This window comes from Aethalodelphis obliquidens, unplaced genomic scaffold (genome assembly GCF_003676395.1).
Source record: "Aethalodelphis obliquidens isolate GAN/ISIS:26980383/991018 unplaced genomic scaffold, ASM367639v1 scaffold58, whole genome shotgun sequence".
In the NCBI taxonomy this organism is placed as follows: Eukaryota; Metazoa; Chordata; class Mammalia; order Artiodactyla; family Delphinidae; genus Aethalodelphis; species Aethalodelphis obliquidens.
This window is the reverse complement of record NW_020838002.1, coordinates 7,636,234-7,648,392: the sequence shown is the minus strand read 5'-3', so window position 1 is coordinate 7,648,392 and position 12,159 is coordinate 7,636,234.

The window sequence follows — 12,159 nt, the reverse complement described above, 5'->3', positions numbered from 1 at the left end:
GCAGGATCTTTTAGTTGCGGCAGGTAGGGTGGAACCCGGGCCCCCTGCATTGGGAGCACGAAGTCTTAGCCACTGGACCACCAGGGAAGTCCCTAAGTACATTTCCTCTTTTCAAGGTGTGAAAGCTACTAGCCATGGCATTGGAATTAGAACCCAGGTTGTAAGCTTCCAAAGCCTGTCTAGACCCTTTTTCCTGTACTCTTCTCTGCCTCTGAAGATTCCACAGTGTAATAATACGTCTATAAAGCCTTATTTTTAAAAGGCTTTATAGTTTACGAGTCATTTTCATCCCTTTAATCCTTACAATAGTGCCTCAAGTTAGAAGATACTACCATGATTCCATTTTATAGATGAGAAAACTGAGACTTAAATACATTGCGACTTTGCTCAAGGTCACACGCAAGTGATGTAACAAGGACTAAATCCAGGTCTTTCCACTGCAAAGCCATCAGTTTTCCAGCACACCAAGACACCCTTCTTTAGTGTCTGTGTAATATATATTAGACTTTATTACATAAAATGTATTTTTTGGTACCTTTTGTTTGCTCTTCTTCCCCATCCCCCTGAGCCTTTTTCTTTTGTAGATTGAAACTGAAAGAACTTTAAATTATTCTAATTTTCTTACCAAACTACACACAAACCTACTATTTTTAAGCCTTACTGAGGGGGGTGGGAGAGGGAGAAGCTGTGTTGTTATACAGCTGTATAGATGACAGCATCATTACTGCATACTGCCATGTCCACGGCAACATACAATTCAGCAAAAATATAGTGATTCTTTCTTTACTTTGAAAAACATGTTCACAAAATAGCCACCCCATCCTCTCCATTTATTGTTTCTGGGTTTCAGTTGGATTTAGGGTCTGAAATACCATTTCTAGTCAGTTATTAATGGCAGAAGGAGTCTCCCTGCCAACTGTTTTCATATAATACTGTATTCTAAATCCCTGATGTGATACCGTTATTTTAAGAGTAAATGGGTTGATCTCACTAATGTACATTATGGCATCATGTAAAATAGACATCCATTCTCTCCTAGCTTGAGATTAATTAATACACGATAGAAAGCGTATAGTGAGTAATGCACATGAGTCCTCTGTAACTACTTATTTTTGTCTCAAAAGTAAATGGAAAGTCCTAATAAATAAGTCTGTTTCCGACAAGCTAAATGTATTTATACGTGTTTTGTTTAAAACATCAGCAGTGTAGAGCAACTTCTTTATGAGATGCCAAGAAAGTCTCTAAATTCCTCATTTGTCTTTGTTTTCAATCCACCTGTTCATTTCCGTTTCAGAATGTCTAGAAAAGATTGACAAAACTTATAAGGCTGCAAAACATCAAAATGTCCACAATTTTACATTCCAACAACTATTTAATATCTCAGAATTTGACATGATGACATTTAGTTCAAGAGTACATAGCTGTCAACTGTAACAATTCACATCAAGCTACACCTTCCTATTTTGTAATGTAGTTGCCCCCCTCACCTAGATGACATTCATTTGTGACATTAATTTATGACTCAACCCACATATCAAAGGGAAGTGTTATATGTTGGGGAAACATTACTACTAAAAGAAAAAGGCTACACCTCCACATTACTATAAATGAGAGGTGTGTTTGCTTAGTTTAATAAAGATATTTCTTTACAAAAGATCAGTATGGATCCTATTGCATCCATTTGACAGAGTAGCTTTGCCAGAAGGTTGCTGACAGCAGTGCTGGGATCTCAGAGCAGCTGTGTAAGATGATTTTGCCATCGTCAAGAAGTCTTCTTAGTCATTATTTTGCATTGCTTTACTTTCCTCTTCAGTTCCTCTCCTCTTATACTTCCCTAATTCCCTTTCTTGCTGTCTATTTTAAAATATTGAGCTATAAAGAACATATGTATTAAGTGTTTTTAATTTTTTTAAGCTTTTTTTTTTTTGAGATTTGTCATAAGAATTGTTCTCCCTCTAACCCTTAGCTCTTTGGAGGAAATGCACATGTTCTTTCATGGACATTCATTGTAATGATGATATTTATAATATTAAAGAGGGGAATTCCCTGGTGGTCCAGTGACTGGGACTCAGTGCTTTCACTGCCAAGGGCCCAGGCTCAATCCCTGGTCGGGGAACTAAGATCCCACAAGCCGCACAGTGCGGCCAAAAGAATAAAAATTTAAAAAATAAAAAAGATTAAAGAGAATTGTTGAGTTGGGCAGTTTCTTATATGACCCAGTAATCCCTCTCCCAAATATTTACCCACAAGAACTGAAAACATATCCACCAAACACATACACAGATACACATCACCAAAAAAACCTTGTATATAAATGTTTTCAATAACTTTATTTTATTCATAACAGCTCAAACTTGGACATAACCCAGATGTCCATCAGTAGATGAATGGATAAACAAATTATAGTATATTCATACAATGGAATACAACTCAGCAAAAAAAAAAAAATCAACTACTGATAAACACAAAAACGTGGGTGAATCTCAAAAACATGCTGAGTAAAAAAAATCCAGGCGCAGAAGAGTACATACTCCACGATTCCATTTATATGAAATTCTAGAATAGGCAAAACTATAGTAACAAAAAGCAGATTAGTGATTGCCTAGGACTGATGTGGGGTGGATGATTCATGGCAAAGGATTAAGACAGAATTTTGTGGGGGTGATTAGAATGTTTGATGTCTTGACTGGGTGGTTATATAGGTGTATTTGTCAAAAATAATCAAAGTGTACATTTTAAATAAGTGTATTGTATGTAAATTATACCTCAATAAAGTTGATTTTTAAAGTTAAAAAGAATTGACTACTGTTTAGTCTTTTTGTTCTCATATCCATTCCTTCTCCTACCTTGCTCTCCTCTGTATTGTAGAGACACTGACTCTTTCAAGCTGCATTCACCAGGTTCCTTGACAGCTGACTTCCAGCTGAGATTTGCCCAATGGGAGACATCGGCAGGAAATTGGAAGGTGGAAGGAAAGGAAAAAAGCCAAGATATTTCTTCCCTGTCCCCTACCTCAGTCCTAATGCTTGCTGCATCTCCTTTATAGCTTTGCTCCCTCTGAACCTGTCCATTGGAATTCCAGCTTTTGTCTGTGACACCAGTCCCTGAGCTCCAGAAACATCATCTTCTTCCATTTGTCCATCAGCCTAGAGATGGTAGCTGGTTTTAGCTTCCTAATCTTGCCTGCTATGGACTGAATATTTGTGTTCTCCAAAAATTCATGTGTTTAAATCCAAACCCCCAAAGTGAAGGTATTAGGAGGTGGGGCCTTTGGGAAGTGATTAGGTTATGAGGGCACAGCCCTCATGCATGGGATTAGTGCCATTAAAGATGAGGTCCAACCACCTCGAGGGGTGGGATAGGGAGGGTGGGAGGGAGGGAGACACAAGAGGGAAGAGATATGGGGATATATGTGTATGTATAGCTGATTCACTTTGTTGTAAAGCAAAAACTAACACACCATTGTAAAGCAATTATACTCCAATAAAGATGTTAAAAAAAAAAATGAGGTCCAAGAGAGACCCCTCTCCTTTCTAAATGTGAGAACACAGTAAAAAGACTGCTGTCTGTGCCAGACACTGAATCTGCCAGAACACTGTTCATGGAACTCCTAGCCTCCAGAACTGTGAGAAATAAATTCCTGTTGTTTATAAGCCACCATATTTATGGTTTTTTTGTTTTAGCAGCCCAACCAGACTAAGACACTGCCTCACCTTCCCCTTTTGGCTTTTTAGCTCTTCTATCACTTGTGTAACCAATTTCCTGTATTCTATTCCCTCTGTTTTCTTAACTGGATCTCAACTGATACAATAACAAATAATACTTTAAAGAATGATAAAATATATATATAAAAGAACTATAAATGGACCAAGCTGACATTAAAGCAAGTTTAGGTCTTCAAAGGTACTACTCGAACACTGAGTGAGTTTACTTGAAGTCAGCAGTAAATGATTTCCTGGAATTAAAAATTATGAATAGGCTGCTAGTGGTTCAAGGATAAGGAGGGAAGGATGAATAGGTAGAACATGGGATTTTTAGGGAAGCAAAGACTATTCTGTATGATACTACAATGGTGGATACAAATCATTAGACATTTGTCAAAAGCCATAGAACATACAACACAGAGTGATTCCTAGTGTAAACTATGTACTTTGGTTAATAATAATGTATCAATATTGGCTCATCAGTTGTAACAAATGTACCTCACTAGTATAAGATGTTAATAATTGGGGAAACTGTGAGAGGGACTTACATATATCTCTGGTCTAGTGCCTAGGCAAATGTTTAAGGCTAGGCCTAATGACGAATGTTATATTGCAAATATAAAACTGTGTAATTTCTCATTCATATTTTTTCAATTGATGGAACGATAACTAATATACAAGTACTTTTTAAGATATACATTTTTTTTATTTATTTTTAGCTTTTTTGGGTCTTCTTTGTTGCTGCGCGGGCTTTCTCTAGTTGCGGTGAGCGGGGGCTACCCTTCGTTGCAGTGCGCGGGCTTCTTATTGTCATGGCTTCTCTTGTTGTGGAGCACAGGCTCCAGGCACGCAGGCTTCAGTAGCTGTGGCACGTGGGCTCAGTAGTTGTGGCCTGCGGGCTCTAGAGCTCAGGCTCAGTAATTGTGGCGCACGGGATTAGTTGCTCCGCAGCATGTGGGATCTTCCCGGACTAGAGCTCGAACCCGTGTCCCTTGCATCGGCAGGCAGATTCTTAACCACTGCACCACCAGGGAAGCCCACTTTTAAAGATATTAATTCGATTGTGTTGTCAAACTGACTTGTAGGGAGCAAGAGAATACCTGTCAACTGAAAAAACTGAGCACATAAATGTTTTCAAATAAGAACATCTACCTCCTTTCTTCTCAATATACCCTGCCTACATCCTCTACATCCTAGATTAATATTATAACTTTTAAATCATATCCATTTGCTGCCAAAAATATTACTGCTATATTACTGTTTATTCCTCTTCTCTTGATGGCTAATATGTTCATACGGCAGCAAGAGTCCACAGGTGTCAAAATTAAAAATCACATCAGGTAATAACAAGTCCACATGCACTATTTTCATCAGTTTTAAAAAGCAAAGAAGTCCCCAAAACAGGTTCTAACTTTTTTTCTTAATGTTTTAACCATTAATGATAACAATCTTTTTTTAATCTTGCTTAGTTCTTTGAGGAATAAAAAAAATTTAACTTATTATGACATGCTTATGAAATAGGAAGAGGGCAGGTGTTGATGGTAATTTCTGATGAGGATACTATAAATGGCAAAGATGTAATATATTCCTTCTATAATAAATGGTTCTTCTAAAATGAATTGACTCCAGGGACTTCCCGGGTAGTCCAGTGGCTAAGACTCCATGCTCCCAATGCAGGTGGCCTGGGTTCGATCCCTGGTCAGGGAACTAGATCCCACATGTCGCAACTAAGAGATTGCATGCCAGAACTAAAGATCCTGCATGCCGCAACTAAAAGGTCCCACATGCCACAGCTAAAGATCCCACACGCCACAACGAAGATCCCGCATGCCACAACTAAGACCCAGCACAGACAAATAAATAAATACATTTTTAAAAAATTAAAAAATAAAACGAATTGACTCAAAAAAAATCCACTTCAACATTTTGCTACTAGTTTTCACTTTACAAAAACCAAAAAGCACTTTATGGTGGTTAAAAAAAACTATATTATCTAATTTTTTAAAAATTTATTTATTTATTTTTGTCTGCATTGGGTCTTGCTGTGCGTGGGCTTTCTCTAGTTGCGGAGAGTGGAGGCTACTCTTCATTGCGGCGCACGGGCTTCTTATTGCGGTGGCTTCTCTTGTTGCGGAGCATTGGCTTTAGGCGCACGGGCTTCAGTAGTTATAGCACGTGGGCTCAGTAGTTATAGCACGCGGGCTCAGTAGTTGTGCCTCACGGGCTCTAGAGCGCAGGCTCAGTAGTTGTGGCACACGGGCTTAGCTGCTCCACAGCATGTGGGATCTTCCAGGACCAGGGCTCGAACCCGTGTCCCCTGTATTGGCAGGTGGATTCTTAACCACTGCTCCACAAGGGAAGCCCTAATTCCCTTTATATATTTACTTAGAATAAATACATGCAAGAATTGAGTGATATTGATCATGTTCTCTTTTAGTCAGCAGATGCCTATTACCCACTCTGGAGCATTCATCAAAAAGTCCAACTGCTTTTTTATTTTATTTTATTTTATTTTGCCAACTGCTTTTTTAAATGAAAAGGAAGCAGACAACTAAATATGAAAACTCCACACAAAGGTGTCTCCTATGCTCAGATAATACCAGACACTTTATTCTTCACTGAGTGTGGAGCTGATGGAATTGAGCCACAGTGACATTTGTGACTAGAGGGGAAGATGGAAACGATTCCATTAACCTAGAGTGCTGTAACATATGGTAATCATAAGTGGTAGAATAGCTGGGTTGGACAAGGGTAAAGTAAGCCATGTGGCACAGACATTACCAATTACCACACATGGTAACCATGCTGATACAATGTAGCTTCTCCAGAAAGGAAATGATTTGGGCATATGAATTGGTTTTCTGGCTTATGAAAGAGTGATCTATAAATGACATATCTGGCACCAATATAGCACATGTGGTTTCCAGTAATTTTGCAAGTTGGGGGCTATTAAGATTTGAAGAACCTCCATATACCTAAATGCATGCAGTTATTTGCACAATGCATTGCAGTTATTTGCACAAAGGCAGCAAATCAATATTTATGCAAAATAAACTTGGGTCATTCATATATAAAATTATTTTTCAAGTATCTTTTTTAAGTGTCACATAAAATCCTGGAATTTTGTATCTCTGAAAAAATAATTTTATGACTGTTTAAGGTATAAAGCTTATGGTCATGGCAAAAGTTCAAGATTAGATCTAAACTGTACTGGGAGATGGAATTACATTTGTTCCAAATATTGGCAAAAATATTGATTTTTGAAAGAAACATGATGAAAACTGTGTTTTAAGAAAATTAATATACAAATATTCTTTCAGAAGAAACACTGAAGGCTGAAAGATCAGTTGGGCAATGGAAGATAATGAGAGTACAGAAGAGAATGGTGTCAGTGGGAATGAAGATGAACACAAGAAACTAAAAGACACTCTACAGGAAGATCTGAAATTCTAAGAAGACACCTGAAGATGCAACTTAGGAAGAGCCAGTAACCCACCCAGAGAGGCTCTCAAGTGGCTATTCTGGCTATCTATTGCTGCAAAACAAACTACTGCAAAACTTAGTGGCTAAAACAAAAACGACCTAATAAGGACCTACTGTATAGCACAGGGAACTCTACTCAATACTCTATAATGGTGTGTATGGGAAAACAATCTAAAAAAGAGTGGATATATGTATATGTATAACTGATTCACTTTGCTGTACACCTGAAACTAACACAACATTGTAAATCAACTATACTCCAATAAAAATTAAAAAAAAAAAAGAACAACACTACCTGTAACTGGGAGACAAATTTGAAAACGATTAGGACAATTAAAATAGAACATTATAGGTTGAGTGTACAGCACAATAAATAAGTAAATAAAACAAAAAGCACTTTACTGTGTTTCACAGCTCTGTAGGTTGACTGGGCTCAGCTAGGTGGTTCTCACTTGCAGGTCTCGTGAGGTTGCAGTCTGACAGCAGTTGGTTAGGGATAAAATCATGGCTAGATGTCCAAGAGACTCACTCATATTCTACTTTTTTCCATTTATATTAAAAAAAAATTAAGCAATAAAATGACTAATATGTAAATTATTTTCAGGATATTAATTTGATTGTGTTGCCAAACTGGCAGTTGAGGCTGGCTGTTAACTGGGAGCTCAGCTGGGACCGTCAACTGTAATGCCCACACATAACGTCTCCAATGGCCTTAGGGCAATCAGAGGTCTTACATGGTAGCTTAGAGTTCCAAGATTGAGTGTTTCAGTGAATAAGACAGAAGGTGTTACCTGGTGTCATAAATCAATAGCATTACTTCCGTGGTACTCTATTGGTCAAAGCAGTAATAGGCACATGTGGATACAAGAGAAGGGGACATAATATACCCCAACCTCCTGATGGGAGGAGTGTCAAAGAATTCATCTTGAAACTACCATAGTGACATTTACCTGCATGAATTTATGACAAAGTTTAGCAACTTAAACTTGGAAGCTCAGAAATTTGAGTGTTCCACAACCTAAGTGTCCATCAATGGATTATTGGATAAAGAAATTGTGGAATACATATATATATATATATATATATATATATATATGCATATATACATATACATACATACAATGGAATATTATTCAGCCACAAAAAAAATGAGGAAATCCTGGGAACTTCCCTGGAGGTCCAGTGGTTAGGACTCCACACTTCCACTGCAGGGGGCACAGGTTCGATCCCTGGTCAGGGAACTAAGATCCCACATGCTGCGTGGTGTGGCCAAAAAAAATAAAATGAGGAAATCCTGCCATTTGCAACAGCATGGATGGGCCTTGAGGGCATTATGCTAAGTGAAGTAAGTCACACAGAGAAAGACAAACACTGTATGAGCTCACATATTTATAGAATCGAAAACAAACAAACCCATAGAAAATGAGATCAGATCTGAGGTTACCAGAGGCAGAGTGTTGGGGAAGGGGGAATTGGAGAAAGGTGGTCAAAAGGTACAAACTTCCAGTTACAAGATGAATAAGTATCAGGGATACATGCATGAAGATTATAGTTAACACTGCTATATGATATACATGAAAGTCAAGAGAGTAAATCCTAACAGTTCTCATCCCAAGGAAAAAAATTTTCTTCTTTTTGCTTTCTATTTTAATTGTATCTATATGAGGTGATGGATGCTAACCAAACTTATTGCAGTAATCATTTTACAATATATGTAAGTCAAACCATTATGTACACCTTGAATTATGTCTCAATAAACTGGGGGAAAAAAAGAAATTTGAGTTTTCCAAACTTAATTACACGGAAGTATCTTAACTGACACTAACAAATCTCATAAGAAACTGATGTATAAAAATCACAATGACAACATATGAATTTACAATGAGAACTACTACTTCCATTGAGACCAGACAATTGTATCAATCTGGCTATAACCAAAGTACCTGGGAAATCAAACTATCAACAAATTGATAACTGACGTGCATGGGATCAGACAAGAGTTCATTTCATATTTAAAGCATCAAACCGAGAGAGCCTCATGCAACCATTTCCACAATCAGGATCAGCTATCAGGACCAATCTAAGAAGGACCCTCGTTCCCTTGAGCAGGGCTTGAGTGATTAAACCAAAGTTAGCTCCATTTTGATCCTTTTTCTACCATACTCTATTGCTTGCCAACACTTCTGATTGACACATTTAAAGAATATGGCCCTATGCCATATTTTCCCAGGTTAGAGTTTCTAACCTAAACGTAATTGATATTTTGGGCCCAGTAATTCTTTGTTATGGGGGGCTGTAACGTACATTTTAGGATGTTTAGCAGCATACCTGATCTTTATCCACTAGATGCCAGTGGCACCTGTCCCTAGCTATTGTGATGAGCAACATATCTCCACAATGCTAAATGTCCCCTGGGAGGCAAAATCACCCCAAGCTGAGAACCACTTCATTAATATAAGAGCGTGGACTCTGCAGTTAGACTTATTTTGACCTTCGGATAGGCTGTTTCCTAGTAGTATGACTTTGAGCAAGTCATAAATTACAATGTACATTCCTTGTTTTTGGTTGCCTGGCAGCTATACCCCTTTGCTAGCAGCATCTCAATCTCTTTGAGGGAATTACCTCTCCTACACTGTATGCAGTTTTGGTAGGCCTCCTCTTGCAGAAGCCACAGATAACTGTACTGACGTTTTCCCCCAGATGCTACCACATTCCAGGGTCAGACACTGACCTAAGTTAGGTCAGTAGAATATTCTCTCCCCTGACTTTGAATCCTGACCAAGTAATAAGGATAGAGAAGGGTGATAGTTCATTCACCTCAGTGGGCTCCTACCATGAGACCATTCCTATGGTCCCTGCTGTCTGGGGCTCTGGAACTAATTAACTAGGTTATGCATTTCCAAGCTGGCTTTTTCTGCCTTCCTATTATTTCTGTAACATACAGTAAATGTTAGCTACTATTAGTAAGGGGTCTTGAAGATTCCATAGTTTAATCCTGAGAGCAAACTTATTTCTCTAGGGTCTTCCCTGGCGGTGCAGTGGTTAAGAATCCGCCTGCCAAAGCAGGGGACACGGGTTCGATCTCTGGTCTGGGAAGAGCCCACATGGCACAGAGCAACTAAGCCCGTATGCCACAACTACTGAGCCTGCGTGCCACAACTACTGAGCCTGTGTGCCACAACTACTGAAGCCCGCATGCCTAGAGCCCATGCTCTGCAACAAGAGAAGCCACTGCAATGAGAAGCCCACGCACCACAATGAACAGTAGCCCCCACTCGCTGCAACTAGAGAAAGCCCACGTGCAGCAATGAAACCCAACACAGCCAAAAAACAAAAACTTATTTCTCTAATTTCCAAGTTCTTAGAGTACAACTTGCTGACACTTGAGCGTACCTGTTATAGAATTAATAATTTGGCAACTGACTAGATATGTAGTTATTATGAGAGTAAGTCTTTGAGAAAGGTTCTGACATTAAGAGAAATGAAGTAGAAAAAGGAAACCAATTTGGGGAAAAATGGGTTTGATTTTATATATGTCAAATATTTGATAAAACTATGACATTGTTAATTTAAAACAGATTGCAGTGGATTTGGAGCATGGGTGATAGAGCTTAACATGTTGATTTGGGACACAAAAGAGGATTAACATGAGGACTGAAATAAGGACTAGAATAATTCTTTTGAGGTTAAGAGAGAAAAGTGCACATTCAACCGGATTCTGTCACTACAAACAGAATCCAATTCTGGCTGATTAAAAAAAAATTAATATTTATTAAATAAATGAATGAAGAAACTCCAAAATTCATGAAGAAAAATGCATTAGCTATAATACTACCATATTTCACTAATTGTCCTACATAGAACTTGCCTTTAGAGTTTGGCTGATATAAGATAGAATACATTGGCATTTTTCATCTAACTGCCTTCTGAGACACCTCTTCCTCAGGGGCCCTTTGTCAAATTCAAAACTCAAGGCCATGGTTAACATACAAATAAATTCCAGATGGAGAGATTTAAACATAAAATTACATTTGTTTACAGTTCTCTAAGAAAAAATGGGATTATTTAATAATCATTTAATGGGAAGGTCTAAATAGGACACACAACTCAAACAAAAGTGAAAAACTGACTACATAAACATCTAATTTCTGTGAGACAAAAAAATAAGAAAAACTGGGGAAAATATCTGCCATATCACAAAGGCCTAATACCTTCCTTAATATGTAAAGAACTCTCACAGATTAAAAAGACCAACCACCCAATAAAAAAATGGACAAAAAATAAGAACAGTCAGTTCATAGAAAAGGAAACAGAGTAACTTGTAAGCAAATCAAAAAACATTCAAACTCACTTATAAAAAGAGAAAAGAACAAGAAAATGTTAATATCACACTATGAGATGTCATTTTAATAAACTTATCAAATTGGCAAAAAAGATAAAATATGATGTTAAGGGCATAAACAGCCTCTCTCAAAGAACATTGGTGGAAGTATACATTGGTAGTATCTCTGGAGGATATGTGGGCAACATCGATCAAAATTCTAAATGCACATACACTCTGACCAATTCCTTATATCCTCACGAACAATTTGATTAATCTAAATATCCATCAATTTAAGAATGATTAAATAAAACGATATTGGTACAATGGAATATCACACAGTAATTTTTTAATTGAGAAAATTCTATATGTACCAATACAAAAATAAGGTGCAGTTTGGGTTAAGATTTAGGTGTTGAAGAAAAATTATATTTATATTTTAGATACATGGAATAGCTCTAGAAGATCACACAAGAAACTGGTAATGATGACTGCCCCCTAAAAATGAACTGAGTGACTAAGGTACAGGGGAGGAAAGAAGACTTACTTTTCACTGAATTTCAAATCTTGTGCAAATATTGCTTAGCAAAAAAAAATAATTAAAAAATAAAATAAAAAACAAAGACCAGAAAAACATTTTTCTCTTGAAGA